Here is a 17,500-nt window from a genome sequence, read left to right as displayed (position 1 = left end):
ACACACACACACACACACACACACACACACACACACACACACACACACACACACACACACACACACACACACACACACTTTTTAAAAATCACTTTTACAAACAATCGGTCTGCTGACTGTGAAGAACGCGGGTGTGATTTTAATTATGTAGAATAACAAATGCCGAATGCCTTGGACAAGGGAAGGTAAGGGGATACCGTCAATTCTAATGGCCGGGTGCCATGAACTTGATAGTCGCTTCCCAGTGCGGACAGAAAAAGGATCATTCTATTGATAAGAGAACAAGGCACTTTTTCAGCGTGGAATACTTCGTAGTTCGTCGGCTACGTGTCTTGAAAAACGAGGTTACTGATAAGGTTAGACTAGAGGGGGTGAAGGCAGGGGGCGGGGGGTGCCTGTGGAAGGAGAGAAGGGGTCAGAGTGGGAGGGTGCCGGGAAGAGGAAGAGAGGAAGAGACAGGAGAGAGAAGAGAGGGATAGAAGCAGAGGAGGGAGGGGAGGAGGAGGGAAAGGGGAAGAGGAAGGGGCTGAGGGGAGGGGGAAGGGGAAGGGGAATGGGAAAGGGAAGAAGGGAGGGATAAGAAAATGAGAAGGAGAAGAAGGAGAAGAGAAAAGAAGAGAAGAGACGAAGAGACGAGGACAGAGAGAGAGAGAGGGACAGAGACGAGAGAGAGAGAGAGAGAGAGAGAGAGAGAGAGAGAGAGAGAGAGAGAGAGAGAGAGAGAGAGAGAATGTGCCTTACTACTACAATAGTAAGAGAGGAGGAGGAGGAGGAGGAGGAGGAGGAGGAGGAGGAGGAGGAGGAGGAGGAGGAGGAGGAGGAGGAGGAGGGAGAGGGTGAGGGAGAAGGAAAGAGGGCCGAGAGGGACAGGGACAGGGTGAGAGCTAAGAAGAGAGTGATAGACAGAAAATGTCATTTCGTGGTAGAGGCCCAGAGAGTAGGGTAAGGTTATTCCAGAAGGGAAAATCGGGGAGCCTTCGAGGAAGACACAGGCTCGCAGTACGACTTGGGCACAGTGCACATGAGCGAGCGAGCGAGAGCTGGAGGAGGAGCACAACATGTGGCGGAGGCGAAGGTAGAGACATCACAGCCTACACTTCCTTACATGGGTCATACGAGCGCGTTCCATTGTAGAGGTCAAGAGTAAAAAGCCTCTCTTTGTTAGGGGCGAAGTGTGGCGGAGGCTAGCATTGCAGGCTAAATTATCCCTTGGGCGGTCTGCACCAAAGGTCAAGGTCGCCTCTCCTCCTTGTGTCGCAGGCCTGGAAAGGAGCCTGGCCAGGGACACTCTACACACGGCACTGAAGGAACCTACCTGGTCAGGAGGGCGGCAGGGGCTCCCTTTCGCTGCCGCCGCTGCCGCTGCTGTTACGGCTGCCGCTGGCTTTCGGAGCCGCAGATGGAGCCTTGTGGTGGAGGTGGAGGTGGTGAGGAGGGGCAGAGGGAGGGGTGCAGTGAAGGTGGCGGCGGCGATGATTCAGGTAACTGTGATGAAGATGAAGGAGGAGGAGGTGGTGGTGGTGGCGGTGGGGCCTCGGAGTGGTGGTGCAGCGCCGCCTGTGCTGCCCCGCCACTGCCACTCCCGCCGGGTTACTACTACTCACACCACCACCACCCTCCTGCTCCGCCGCCCGCTGTCCGCCCCCTCCACTCCCCGCCCACCCCCACTTACACACACACACACACATACAAACGCACACGTACAACCACCAGCGCCACATAACACCTCGCTCTTCGCATGCAATCCTTACCCGGGCGTCGTTACCCAACAAATCCTCGGCATAAGAAGCGGCGCAACGAACGAGATTCCATTCTTGGGCAGTAAATAAGAGTGTGTGTAAAGCGATATATCGGCGTGGGTTTAGAGTAGCGGTTCCCCCCGGGCGCATGCTCGTCCCCGCCGCGAGCCAACCAGCCTCTCATTGACACAGCCGAGGCCGATCTGAGCGAAACGTTCCCACACGCAGCGCTCGGCCTGCGCGCCCGCCGCCGTGCCGCTGCGTACGAAGCATTGTGGCACGCTGCGGGGGCCGGAGGAGAGCGCCCAAAAAACAGAGCAACGTAAAGTGGCCGAGATGAGTTGGCTGGGGATGGTAAGGTCGAGTGCAGCACTGTCTGCCAAGCGGGTATGACCCCTGTGGACGCTGAGGCAGGCCACACGCTCTACTAAGGGCCACAGGTACGGCGGCACGGATCGGGATTCCACCCTTATCGACCTCCTGGCAGGCGATCAATAGCGTAGCCTGGAGAGTATGAATGTTGTACTCTAAACTTACTACGTCCCCCCCGCTCTCTCTCTGTCCCCCCAACTCCACATCCTCCCCCCTTCCCCCACACGCCCTTCCCCCACGCGCAGGAGGAGAAGGAGTAGGAAGAAGAGGTGGAGGGGAAGGGGAAGAGGGGAGGAAGGAAGAGGGAAGAGGAAGAGGGGGAGGATGAAGATGGGGGAGGATAAAGAGGGGAGGTGGACGAGGGGATTGAGGATGAGGGGGGATTGGGGGAGAGAAGAAGAAGGTGAGAAGAAGGAAAGGGAAGAGGAGGAGGAGGAGGAGGAGGAGGAGAAGGAAGAGGAGGAAGAAGAAAAGGAGAAGAAAAAAGAAAAAAAGGAGGAGGAGGTAGAGGAGAAGGCCTGGGAAGGAGGTGCGGCAGAGGCCTCTAGGGGCACCGCACCCAGCCTCGCCCCCCTCCACAATGTCTTCAACACCGCGTACAGCGGCCCAGGTCCCCTGATTCAGCCACTCCCTGCACACACCTGCATGTACGTGCACACATTCAATATTACGCACATGAACACACACACACACATATCCACACTCACGCACACACACACACACACACACACACACACACACACACACACACACACACACACACACACACAAACAAACACATACGCTGAATGAAAGCCAAATAAAAAAGAGTTACTCCCGATAGACCCACATCCGCCTCCCTCTGGATAATTCCGCCTTTCGGGCATTCCTTTGTCACAGCCTCGACCCCCCCCCCAGTCAACCCCCTTCTTGCGTTACGTAACCCCCTCTCCTCCCCCTAACCCCGACACACAAAGACATACACCCGAATCATTTATTTAGACCTAAAGTAATGGATATACGACCCCCCCCCCACACACACACCCTGTCTGTTCTTAATCGACTTCAGACCTACCAACCCCTCTCTCTCTCTCTCTCTCTCTCTCTCTCTCTCTCTCTCTCTCTCTCTCTCTCTCTCTCTCTCTCTCTATCTCTCTCTCTCTCTCTCTCTCTCTCTCTCTCTCTCCCCCTTACCCATCCCCGAATCTCAACCTTTCCCTCTCACCCCCTCTCCTTCGCCTTACCTTCTCACACCCTCTCTTTCTCTTTTTACCTTCCAACACTCTATTCCTCGTTTTTCCTTCTCTCCATTTCATACCTTCCTAGCCTCCTCCTTCTCAAACCATCTCCCTCCCCCTCTCCTCCTCATTTCCTCTCCCTCTCCCTCTTACTCTCATTCCCTCCCCCTCTCCTCATTTCCTCTTTCCCTCTCCCTCTTCCTCCTCATTCCTTCTTTCTCTTCCTCCTCATTCCTTCTCTCTCTCCTCCTAATTCCCTCTCCCTCTTCTTCCTCATTCCCTCTAACTCTTCTTCCTCATTCCCTCTCCCTCTCCCTCCTCATTCCATCTCCTTCTCCTCCTCATTCCCTCTTCCTCTCCTTCCTCATTAACTCTCCCTCTCCTCCTCATTCCCTCTCCCTCTCCTCCTCATTCCTCTCCTCTCCTCCTCATTTCCCTCTCCCTCTCCTCCTCATTACCTCCCCCTCCTCATCCCCTTCTCTATACTTTATGTTACAACCACCACGCCCCCCTCCTCCTATCCGTTCACCCCCTCCCTACCGTTACTACTACCGTCGATAGCAAATTTTCACCGCCTCCCCCCCACGCACACATGTCGTCATTGCCTATTTTCAATTCTTGATCTTTGTCTATTCATCTTCTACTTCTACTACTTCTTTCTTCCCTTATTTTTCTTTTATTTTATCTTCCCTCTTTTCTCTCTTAGTTTATATTTTCCTCTTTCTTCCTTCTTTTATCTATTTATTTACTCTTTCTAATCTTCACTCTTTCTTTCATTTTTGTCTTATTCTTCCTTACTTCCTTCCTCCTTTTTTCGCGCGTATCACCACTTGTTGTCAAGGTAAACTCACTTACCTGTCACCCATTGAGTCGTGTTGTCAAGCAGGCCCGCCCGCCGCCACGCACATTCTCTTTTACCGATCTCCCTTTTGTACTGCCGCCCACACGCCCCTTTCCAGGTCGAACACGCCCGATCGCCAGCCCGCCCGCCCGGCTCGGAGCCTCTCTTACCCCATGAGAATGTGTTATATCAGGTGAAAGGAGGGAGAGGGAGAGAGAGAGAGAGGGAGAGGAGAGAGTGAGAGAGTGAGAGAGAGGAGGGAGGGGGAGGGGGAGGGGAGGGAGGGAGAGAGAGAGAGGGAGAGAGAGAGAGAGAGAGAGGAGAGAGAGAGAGAGAGAGAGAGAGAGAGAGAGAGAGAGAGAGAGAGAGAGAGAGAGAGAGAGAGAGAGAGAGAGAGAGAGAGAGAGAGAGAGAGAGAGAGAGAGAGAGAGAGAGAGAGAGAGAGAAAGGGAGAGGGAAAGGAAAGAGTGAGAAAAGAATCATAATTTAATACACACACGTGCACACACACACACACACACACACACACACACACACACACACACACACACATACACACACACACACACACACACACACACGAGCGCGGGATAAAGACAGACAGACAGACACCGAGAGACCTCCCCCACACACCCGAATGCCTTGCTGTTCCCCATCCAACGAAGCAAAAATCTAACCGACTTATCCTCGGTATCGAATGCCTACAAGTGTTGTTTTTTTAAATGACCACATCCCGTGCACTGCAACGCTTCTCGAAACGAATGCACCTTGCAACATGACACACTCTGGCCTCGCGCACTCTGACGCACTTCCTCGAAACGAAAACAACAACAACAACAACAACAACAATAACTAAGACATAGAAACAGACGGTTAAACATTAAAAAAAAAGAAGCAAACCCAAACAAGACTTGACAAAGTAGGCCTATACCTTACGGACGAAACAAAAACTACGACTTCTACGCTAATGCTATTTAAAAAATCACACCTCGTAGTACGACCCTGGCGCGGGGGTGAGTTCGTAGTATTACTCGCATGCATACTGTAAACATGACCCTTCTGAGGTCATTTGATTTAATTGGCTACATAAAGTCTTGCATTCGCAGCTGAATAATCTCACTCTCACGCACAAACGTACATTTATACATTCATACATAAATAAATATATACATACATACATGAACAGGTGTATATATATATACATATATACATAAATCATACATACATACGTACATAACATACAAACACACACAAACAAACAAACACAAACACACACAGACACACACACAAACGAAAAAATACAATTACCGTACTACAGACCGCTAAATAGAAAATAACAACCCTGACTTTTAAAACGGATACACTGTCGTCCAACAAACGACAATACCCTTTCGCCTCCCTCCCCCCCTCTCCCCTGCCAAAATAACAACATAACCAACAGAGAAAAAAATTAAATTAAACACACACAAAAACAACAACAACAACAAAACACACACACCCAACCACTCTCCCGTAAACGGCGCCATCCCTCTTCCATAAGCTACAATAACCGGCACTCGTATTAAACCATCCCCGCGGCGTGCTTTGGTCTCGTAAAATAACACCTGAACCCAATGAATACACCGCCCCTTGTCCCGCAGATTCCATTACCCTCGCGAAATACAGCATTACAACACCATCACGATTCCATAAACCCGCGACAACCCAACTCTTCTATGGACCGCAGCGGCGTCGCCCTTTAAAACCGGCGGCCCTCGGGTGTCCCATACAGCAGCTCCCCGTTCGGTCTCGTGCACCGCCACTCGTAAAATCAAATTGTCACTGCCGCTCCTTCGAAACGACATTATATCTTGCCTTCCCCCTCCCTCCCTCCCCCTCTCCCCTCCCTCTCCCCTTCCTCTCCCTCTCCCCTTCTCTCCCCTTCCCTCCCCCTCCCTCAATCCCTCCCCCCAACCGAAAATAAACCACGAGCCTCCTCCATCGCCGAGTATTACATCGTAACTATCTTTACATCATGGAAAAGGACACAGGAAGAGAGAGGAGGAGGAGGAGGAGGAGGAGGAGGAGGAAGAGAAAGGAGGAGGAGGAGGAGGAGGGGGAGAAAAGAGGAGGAAAAAGGAAAAGGAGGAGGAGGAGGAGGAGGAGGAGGGGGAGAAAAGAGGAGGAGGAAAAAGGAAAAGCAGGAGGAGAACGGAGAAAGAGGAGGCGAAAGGAGGAGGGGGAGGAAGAGGAGGAGGGGGAGAAGAAGGAAGAGAATACAAGAAAGGGAAGAATGGGAATGAGAATAAAAAAACGAGGAGAAGCAAAAGGAGACGGAGACGGAGGAGGAGAAGAAAAAAAGGAACATAATCTGAACATGCCTACGCCGGTCTTCCCATACGCTTAAACACTACCCTGGATAAGTGCAGTCCAGTCACTGCAAAAAGCACAAAGCACAGTCGAGTTAAACCGAACTGAGCAATGCATCCCCTGCCTGCTAATTACACAGCTGACTTACGCTAAAAAGAATATACTGTATGACTGTATATACTATGCGCAGCGGATGAGGATGAGGAATAAGATGATGAGGATGATAAGGAGGAGAAGGAGGAAGGTGGTAAGAAAAAATTAAGGAAAAGGAGGAAGGGAGAGGGGATGCGCAAGAGGAAAAGGAAATGGAAGAGAAGGAGGAGGAAGAAGGGGAAGAGCAGGAGAAGGAGGAGGAGGAGGAAAGGTTCAAGGCAGAGGAAGAGGAGGAGGAGGAGGAAAAGAATAAGAAATAATATTATATAAATAATAATAATATAATAATAATAATAATAATAATAATAATAATAATAATAATAATAACAATAATAATAATAATGAGGAGGAGGACGAGGACAAGGAGAAGGAGAAAGGGGAGGAGACGGAGAAGGGAGAGGAAAAGGAGGAGGAGAAGCAAAAGGAGGAGAAGAAGAAGGAAAATGAGAAGTAAATGGAAAATGAGAAGTAAAAGGAAAAGGAGGAGCAAAAGGAAAAGGAGGCGAAGGAGGAGGAGGAGGAGGAGGAGGTCATACTGCCCTGAATTACCTTCCAAACGGGACTATTAAGAAAGACACGGGAGCGAGAGCTCTCTGGCAAAGGTCATCATCTCACGTAATGAGATTGGAAAGATTTAGGGAGAAGAATTTTCTCTCTTTCTACTCTGCCCTCTCTATTTCTCTTTAATCTCTCTCTCTCTCTCTCTCTCTCTCTCTCTCTCTCTCTCTCTCTCTCTCTCTCTCTCTCTCTCTCTCTCTCTCTTATTTTTTCCGTTTCTCTAAAACATGTAGGGGGATGGAGAGTAAGAGAGAGTAGTAGCAGAGACAGTAGTAGTAGTAGTAGTAGTAGTAGCAGTAGTAGTGATTGGAATACTAATAGGAATAGAAATAGTAGCAAAAGAAATAGCAATGGTAGTAATAGTACCAATAGTAATAGTAATAGTAGTAGTAGTAATAAAAGTAATCAGTAGTAGTAATAGTAGCAGTAGTAGTAGCAGTAGTAGTAGTAGTAGTAGTAGTAGTAGTAGTAGTAGTAGTAGTAGTAGTAGTAGTAGTAGTAGTAGTAGTAATAATAATAATAATAATAATAATAATAATAATAATATTAGTAATAATAATAATAGTAGTAGTAGTAATAGTAGTAGTAGTAGTGCTGGTGGCAGTGGTGGTGGTGGTGGTAGTAGTAATAGCAGTGGTAATAGTAATAGTAGTAGTAGTAGCAGGAGGAGGAGGAGTAATAGTAAGGGTAGTAATAGGAGGAGGAGGAGTAATAGTAAGGGTAGTAATAGTAGTAGTAGTAGTAGTAGTAGTAGTAGTAGTAGTAGTAGTAGTAGTAGTAGTAGTAGTAGTAGTAGTAGTAGTGCCAGTGGCAGTGATGGTGGTGGTCGTGTTAATAGTAGTAGGAATAGTAATAATAATAATAATAGTAGTAGTAGTAGTAGTAGTAGTAGTAGTAGTAGTAGTAGTAGTAGTAGTAGTAGTAGTAGTGGTGGTGGTGGTGGTGGTGGTGGTAGTAGGAGTAGTGGTAGTAATAGTCGTAGTAATAGTAATAGTAATAGAAGCAGTAGCAGCAGCAGCAGCAGCAGCAGCAGCAGCAGCAGCAGTAGTAGTAGTACTCGTATTAGTAGTAGTAGTAGTGGTAGTAGTAATAGTAATAGTAGTAGCCGTAGTAGTATTAGAAGTGGTAGTAGTAGTAGTAGTAGTAGTAGTAGTAGTAGTAGTAGTAGTAGTAGTAGTAGTAGTAGTAGTAGTAGTAGTAGTAGTAGTAGTAGTAGTAGTAGTTGTGCTTGTATTAACAGAAGTAATTCAGTAGCATTACAGTAGTAGTAAAATAGTAGTATTGGAATAGCAATGCAACTATGATATAGCAATACCTGCAGCTGTAGAGCAGGAGCAGCAGCAGTAGCAGGGTAAGGATGAGGATGAGGAGAGTGGGGAAGGAATATATGAAGCAGGAAGAGAAGAGCAAGGACGAATAGGAGGATTGGGAAGAGAAGAACGAGAAGGAGGAGGGCAAGAGAAGGCAAAGGAAAAAAAGTCTAAAAGAAAGCTTAAAGGAAAAACAAAAACAAAATAAAGAAGAATAAAAATAGAGAGAAAGAACCGAGAGCCGCGAGGAAAGGATTATTATTATTTTTTTTTTTTTGCAAAAAATGAAAAAAGAAAAAACGGAAGGAAGAGGAGCAGAAGAGCAGAGAAGAAAGGGAGGAGAGGAGGAGGAGAGCAGAAGGAGAGGAGGAGAAGAGGAGGAGAGCAGAAGGAGAGGAGGAGAGGAGGAGGAAGCTAGGGCGGGCGCGGGGTCACCGAGAACGGCAAGCAAATTCGTGCTTCACTGGCCGACAGAGAGAGAACCCCCGCCGTAACGACCGCGAGCCCCGACGACGAGGACGAGGACGAGGACGAGGACGACGGCGACTAGAGAGCGATCTGCCATCCTGTTTACGCCGCCACTCCTCTTTTATTTTGGCTGTTCCTCCTCCTCTTCCTCTTCCTTCTTTCCTCTTTCTTCCTTTTTTTCTTTTCGTTCCTCTTTCTTTTCGCCGCTCCTCCTGCTTCCTCTTTCTTTTCTCTTTTGCTTTATTTCCGACTCTACTTTGATATAGGTTTGATTCGAGTGGGGATGCGATGATCGGGAAAAGGCAGGAGGTAGGGAAAGGAATGGAGGAGGAGGAGGAGGAAGCGAAAGAGGAGGAAGAAGGGAAGGAAAAGAAGGAGGTGGAGGAGAGGGTTGAAGGGAAGGAAAAGGAGGAGGAGGAGGAGGAGGAGGAGGAGGAGGAGGAGGAGGAGGAGGAGGAGGAGGAGGAAGGGAAGGAAAAGGAGGAGAAGGAAGGGAAGGAAAAGGAGGAGGAGGAAGGGAAGGAAAGGGAGGAGGAGGAGGAAGGGAAGGAAAGGGAGGAGGAGGAGAAGGGAAGGAAAAACGAGGAGGACGCGGAGGAAGGGAAGGAAAAGGAGGAGGAGGAAGGGAAGAAAAAGGAGGGGGAAGGGAAGGAAAAGGACGAGGAAGGGAAGGAGGACGAGCAGGAGGAAGGGAAGAAGGAGGAGCAAGGGGAGGAGGAGGGGAAGGAGAAGAAGGAGGAGGAGGAGAAGGAGGAGAGGGGGGGGAGGAGGGAGGAGAAGGGGAGGAGGAGGAGGAGGAGGGGGAGGAGGAGAGGGGGAGGAGGAGGAGGAGGAGGAGAGGGAGGAGGAGGAGGAGGAGGAGGAGAGGGAGGAGGCGGGGAGGGAGAGGGGAGGTAGAGAGGAGAGGGAGGTAGAGAGTGGGAGGACAGGGTCCAAGAGGGGAGGGTGAGGAGGAGAGGGGAAAGGGAGAGGGGTAGCGAGAGGGAAAAGAGAGAAGAGAGCAGAGGAGAGAAGGGGAGAGAGGATCGGAGGACAGGGCCAGTGAGGGGCATGGGAGGAGAGGGGAGGGAAGGGGAGGGGGGAGAGGGGAAGAGAGGCGAGGGAGAGGGGGAAGACGGCATGGGAGAAGAGGGGAAGAGAGGAGAGGGGAGGGGAGGGGTGGAGAGGGGGCAGACGGCATGGGAGGAAAGGGGAGGGAGAGGAGGGGAGGAAAGGGGATGGGAGGGGAGGACATGGGGGGGAAGGTCCGAGTAAAGAGTGGGGAAAACGGACCTAGATGGGAGGGACAAGGAGAGATGAGGATTGGGACAGTGAGGCAAAGGAAGGGGCATTGTGAGTGAATGCCGGATGAGAGAGAATTGGGAAAGAAAGAGAGGGGGGGAGGGAAGGAGGAAGGGGGAGATAGGAGGGAGGGAGGGAGGGGGAGGGAAAGGGAGAGAGAGGGAGAAAGAGGGAGGAAGGGAGAGGAGAGAGGGAGGGGGAGAGGGGGAGAGAGGGAGAGAGGGAGAGAGGGAGAGAGAGAGAGGTAGGGAGGGAGGGAGAGAGCGAGCGAGCGAGAGAGAGGAAGAGAGGGAGAGAAGGAGAGCGGGAGAGAGAGAGAGAGGGGGGAGGGAAAGAGAGAGAGAGAGAGAGAGAGAGAGAGAGAGAGAGAGAGAGAGAGAGAGAGAGAGAGAGAGAGAGAGAGAGAGAGAGAGAGAGAGAGAGAGAGAGGAAACGAGAGGAGAGAAGAATAAAGAAAACAGAAGAAAAGAGAAAAAAAGGGGAAGTGGGAGGGGGGAGGAGAAGGTAGGGGGGGAGGAAGACGGGGGAGGGGGGAGGAAGACGGGGGGGAGGAGGAAGACGGGAGAGGGGGGAGGAAGACGGGAGAGGGGGGAGGAAGACGGGAGAGGGGGAGGAAGGGAGGAAGAGAGAGAGAGAGAGAGAGAGAGAGAGAGAGAGAGAGAGAGAGAGAGAGAGAGAGAGAGAGAGAGAGAGAGAGAGAGAGAGAGAGAGAGAGAGAGAGAGAGAGAGAGAGAGAGAGAGACTGTAAGAAACAAAAGATACAACAGTTTTACAAAAAAAAAAAAAAAAAAAGGAGATTGATAAATATAAGGATGGGAAGAGATCAGATATTTTCGAAAAACTAAAAATTGACAAGGAGGAACAGAGAAAAAATAGTACCAGAGAAAGAAAGACGAGAAAGAAAGTTATTGAGAAATTAGCCTACCCCTTTCCCCTCCCTCTCTCTTTCCCACCCTCATCCCAAATCCTGACCGCAACCAATAGGGAAAGAAAAGAAGAGTCCAAGAGAAAGAGAGAGAAAATTGGAGAAAGCAAAACTCGACTCGACTGCCAACGATTCGACACCGCCACACCAAGAGAGGCATTCTCACCTGGTTTTCACTCGAGTCGACACCTGAGCCCGAAGTACCCGAAGCACCGCCACTTCCACGGACAAAAGGCTTTCCCGAACCCTCCCTCCCCCCTCCCTTCCCCCACCCAAACCTCCGGAATATTAAAAAAGCCAAAGCAATAATGGCCTTCTGGGTCAATAGAAGACCCCGACATCACACGCGCGCCGCAATAAACAAGCTTCGAAGTCCCGAGAACAAAAAGCTTCGAAAGCTCGCGAACAAAAAAGCAGCGGGTGATGGATGGCAGCAGTGTAAATGTCACTAAATGCTTCCTGACGTCATGCTGGGGTCACGAAAGAAGGGGAGGGCGAGCAGGAGCATGGCGGTGGAGGAGGAACTAGTGTTGGGGAAAGGAATATTGAACAGGTGTGTGTGTGTGTGTGTGTGTGTGTGTGTGTGTGTGTGTGTGTGTGTGTGTGTGTGTGTGTGTGTGTGTGTGTGTGTGTGTGTGTGTGTGTGTGTGTGTGTGTGCGTGCGTGCGTGCGTGCGTGCGTGCGTGCGTGCGTGCGTGCGTGCGTGCGTGCGTGCGTGCGTGCGTGCGTGCGTGCGTGCGTGCGTGCGTGCGTGCGTGCGCGTGTGCGTGTGCGTGTGTGCGCGCTGTTTTATGCTCGCCTTAGGAGAGATATGATAACTTTACGTGATGATCGCAAGAGAGATTTATAGAATAAGAGAAGATCAGAAGAAAAAGAGAGGGGGAGGTAGGTGCAGCAGGGAGATAGGGAGGGAGGGAGGGAGGTATACAAAAAAAAGATAAGTAGAACGAGAGAAATCAAGACAAAAGGAGTGAGGCAGAGAGGGGAGATGGAGAGAAGGGAGAGAGGGGAGATGGAGAGAAGGGAGAGGGAGAGTGGGAGATAGAGAGGAAGGGAGAGGGAGAGTGGGAGAGAGAATGGGAAAGGGAATGGGAGATGGAGAGAAGGGAGAGGGAGACTGGGAGATAGAGAGGAAGGGAGAGGGAGAGTGGGAGAGAGAATGGGAAAGGGAATGGGAGAGGGCGAGGGAGAAAGGGCAAGGGGGGGGAGGGGGGAGAGAGAGAGAGAGAGAGAGAGAGAGAGAGAGAGAGAGAGAGAGAGAGAGAGAGAGAGAGAGAGAGAGAGAGAGAGAGAGAGAGAGAGAGAGAGAGAGAGAGAGAATCCAATATAGCACCACATAAGAAATATGGGCTTCTGCCTGAAATAGGATTCCATTTGACAAAACATGGTCCATAAAGGTTAATAAAACTTCTGGACCTAGCTGTTTCATAAGCAACTGAATGATATGCCATGGACAGAATGATTGTTAATAAGGCATTGCAGAGGAAGTGGGCCATGTAGAGGAAAGCTTTGTTAGAAGAGAACTTGTGATAGAAATGTACACATGTAAGGTTTGTGTGCTGAATATGTCATCTGGTTATAGATGCATGAACACACATGTGCCTGACATCATATGTAAGAATAGCAAGTGCATGATAACTCAATTTGATAGGGGCTAGTGCACAGTCTTATTTAGAGGCAGTATTTTATTTTGGGAAAGGTCATAGCAGATAAATCAAATATACTACAGATATATATGTGGAGACCGATTCATGGTAATTTACTACAGGTAGACTATACACACTGTAATTTCATTTGGTGGGATAAGACTACACCTCACAGTGATAGCTTCAAGGAGCAAAGTGGATGAATGCCTCTTGATTGAGAACACATGTAGGGCAGTCTCATGAAGAACGGGGGTTAAGCACAAAGTAGTTCTACAGAGGAGAGCATAAAGATATGGGAGGACGAAAGACAAATTACCATCAAATACATGCATTCACAGATGTTTCATGTGGAGTAAGTACACACCAAAAATAAATCAAAATTACCTTTTTGAAATTGGTTGCAATGGGTGATGCCAATTCCCTCTTTTCAATCTTTGTGAATTGAGAATTAATGTAAGATGTAATCACTTAACTCTGGGATATTTATTGCCTTTGTGAAAAGATTGAATGGAAAAGAAAAACGGCTGAAGGCTACGTCGTTTTATGAATGAAACAAGATTCATGATAAATCAATAAGTGATGGACTTGAAAACAAATTTCAGTCTCAAGACTGACTGACTAATCACTCAAAATGATCTGCTATATTAAATACTACAGTAATTGTAAGAGCCTCAACCTTTAAAGTAAATAGAAGACAACTTTATAACACCATCAAACAATCAGCACCACCATTTAAAAAAATTAACCATATGACAGCTTAATTTTTGAAGCATTATGACAGAGAACATCAGCATGGAAGATTCAAGCTGGCTCAACATCTTTTTCTTACATAAACAGCTGACTTTCTATTCTTTCATTCTTTCTTAGCTGTATCTTGACCTGCACTGGTATAAATCTCAATTTATTCAGTGTCTCTTTACATAGCTTACTATTATAATAATAATAATAATAATAATAATAATAATAATAATAATAATAATAATAATAATAATAATAATAACAATAATAATCTATACAACATCTCTCAAAAGAAACAGAAGTAACAGGTTACAATACAGAAATGGCCCTACCCTGCAACTCACAAGAAAAGCCAGCACTATCAAGATAACATAAATAACTTAATGCTTCCTGCACTGTGATATATCTCACTCTTACTGCATTCAACCACTCAAAGGGATGCTTATGGGGTGACACTGAAAAGTTAATGCTCTTGTGATAAGATACCTTCATCTTTCATTAATTTCTTTTAGACTGTCACATCACCTGTGTAAAATACAAGTAACAAATTTCATTCCCTTTACCATAGTACTACTATGATTCCCTGTACCCATCCACCAATATACTTAATATATTCCTTTACCTTCAAATAAACAGCAACGGTTTCTAGATACAGGATAACCACATACCTGTAAGAAAATGAAATAACAAATTATTAAAATAATAAAAACATCAATGACAACCATATATTTTATCTTGAAATAGGCCAAAACTGGCTGTAAATATGTTTTCATATTCATAAAAACAAAAATTATCATATATATAATGATTGATTTTACTGTCTTTTAAATCTAGAAAACTAGAACTAGAATAATTCTAGATACAACATTTATTATAATAGCCTATAATTATCAATTTGTTTGCTGTACAAGGCTTGGAAGTAATTCATGTTTAAGAAAATTAGGCTATTCTACATCTTACACTAATTCAATAATTTTTGTTAATTCTATATATATCATATCAGTATATACAATACTACTTCCTTGCAGACACATTATATCTTGTACTACAGGTCATAGTTTATAATCCAGCACACAGAGAAAATTAATGTCAGTGTAACAAAATTAATGTTAGTGTAACATTCCTCAGGTATTTATATCGAAGCATAAATTACTGATTATATCTATAACCAACATAGTTACAAATGGAATAAAATAACATCAATCTGTATACACAAATAAATTTCTTTTGATATTACCTATATGCATTTCTTTCTCTTTCTACTTTCTAAAATATTTAATTAAACACAAATTCCAAACGTACAATTCAGGTTGCATGCTCATGTGCTGTTGAAGACTTTCCTGGTTGAAAACTGGCTGTGTTGATTTACTGTTCATAAATACACCATGGCAGGAAAAGTACAAACAACCATGAAGTATATATGCATTTGTTCTCTTTGGTTTGTGATACACCTGCAGCTTCAAAAGATAATACATGTAGAGGGGGGAGGTCCATTATTACACTTATCATATCACAGGATTTTAATTTAGAGTCCATATTTAATTACCTCAAAAAACAAATAAATAAAATGCTCAAAGAGTAATGCCTGGGAATGTAACTAGCAGTCTCTGTGGCCATTTGCTTCCTTAGTACTGTCTTAAATCAAGTCTTTGTAGTTGTATGCTCTGGTTTCATGTCAGAAAGTAATATATCTTGTTGAACTGCATACTTCAAGGAAACATTTTTTTTACACATAACACCTATTTTTTGTTAGAATACTATGCATAATAAGTTTTAAACGGGCAATAAATCAAAGAAATTTCACTCCTAATACCAATAATTCAAATGATAAATATGTATCAATAAGATGTACTACTAACCACTATGAAAAATATAAGACTATTCATTTTAATGCCTTTGTATTTATCTTTGTTTTCTAAAAAAAAATCATAGCACCTTATCATTCATTGAAATCTTCTTACAATAACAATAGTAACTACTGCTAATATCAATATTTTTAAAATGTGGATAAAAACAAAAAAAGTTGATGATCAAAAAAACAGTAATAATAATCCCATCATTGATAACAATAGCAATAACAATACTACTACACATCTACTGCAATGAGCAATACTACAACTAACAATACTACTAACCTCTTTATCATCGTTACTAGCCTATCAGTTACAGATCTATTTCCCGTCCATTTTTTGTGAATTTTGTTGCACTCGGAGCGGCCCCACAAGAGCTCAGCCCACCAGGTAGTCAATTAGTAGGCCCTAATAACCACACCTAATTTCCCCATATATTTTTTTGTTTGTTCTTCAATATTCTGTTATTCATATCACTACTGTTATTATCATTATTGACATTTTGGTTACCCTAATGTTATTAATATACTAATAACAATGAAGAATAAATCACAGAAAAGGGTTAAGAGGTGAGACAGGTAAGACAAATGGTTGACTACCAAGCAATTGTGAAGCCATCCACATGTAAACATAATTAACTAAAATTACAGTGGGTATGGCACATATGCCATGCCTTCCAAAATATTTTACTTCATATTGTAATTATCACCATTAAAATAATACAAAGTACTAATCATACTTATGATGTTTATCACTATCATCATTATTATTTCCAGCAATGTCGTAATTATCATCAATATAGTCACTGTTATTTTCACATTTATTGTTATCAATATCATTATTATTGTAATCATCTTCAAAAATATATTGATGATAACAATGAACTTCACTATTCATTATCATGAATGTTTTTACTATTATCATCATAGGTCATTACTATCATCATCAGCCTGCAAAAACCCTGCTATCACTGTTATTACTTTTTTTAACATCATTATCATTATCACTGCTATATCATAAATTTTTAATGTAATAAAATAATAGTAATATTAGATAACAATCATACTGTGAAAAAATAATAATAATAACAACAATCCTAACATCAATGACAATAAAAACAACAACAGTAATGATAATGTAAATCAAAAGTTACTATTATCATCACTAGTATTACTGTTGCTGCAATCATAATTTTCAAAAGAAAAGTGCGAATGATGAAGTAAATAATAACACTAACAATGATGACAAGAATAAAAATAAGAGCAAGAACAAAATACTACTACTACTACTGCTATTACTATTTCTATTACTACTGCTATTACTATTACTACTACTACTACTACTACTAATAATAATAATAATAATAATAATAGTAACAACAATAATAACTAGAAGCACTAAGGGAGCACATACCTCCACCGAGGCAATAATGACACTGATGCAATAAAAACATTCACACTTAAAGAATTCCACTAAAATCACCTTTCTCAAGTATACAGGTGACATCTGTAAGCACAACCTACTTAGCAGAGGCAAGGCAACAGAGGTAATGATGCAATCATTCAAAAAAATTTTGGATCTTGATCGTGATCCAGTTCACCACATACCTCTGGTAAAATTTTCATAAAAATCTGTTCATAACTTTTTGAGTTATCCTGCTAACAAAGGAACAAATAATATCTGGATTGCCACCAAAATGTAATGGCATCTAAGTTAGGCTAAGAAACACCTCTGACAAAAATTTCAGAAAAAATCTATTCATAACTTTTTAAGTTATCCTGTTAACCAATGAACAAACTAACTAGCTAAACAATGCGATGGAAAACAAAACCTCCTTAGCAGAGGTAATAGCAATACTACTACTACTACTACTACTACTACTACTACTACTACTACTAATAATAATAATAATAATAATAGTGATAATAATAATAATAGTAATAATAATAATAATAATAATAATAATAATAATAATAATAATAATAAAAATAATAATAATAATAATAATAACAATAATAATAACAATGGATATAGCATAACATCTCATTCACTT

At 44.6% G+C, this 17,500-nt stretch overlaps 1 protein-coding gene across 7 annotated transcripts in view; it reads right to left on the bottom strand.

Annotated features, from left to right (window-relative positions):
- The window catches only part of LOC113808563 (protein FAM117B), a 162,202-nt gene that overhangs the window by 88,201 nt on the left and 56,501 nt on the right, over positions 1-17,500 (bottom strand). The window lies entirely within an intron of this gene.

Source organism: Penaeus vannamei, chromosome 30 (genome assembly GCF_042767895.1).
Source record: "Penaeus vannamei isolate JL-2024 chromosome 30, ASM4276789v1, whole genome shotgun sequence".
NCBI classification, from domain to species: Eukaryota; Metazoa; Arthropoda; class Malacostraca; order Decapoda; family Penaeidae; genus Penaeus; species Penaeus vannamei.
This window is presented reverse-complemented; position numbering and strand designations above follow the sequence as displayed.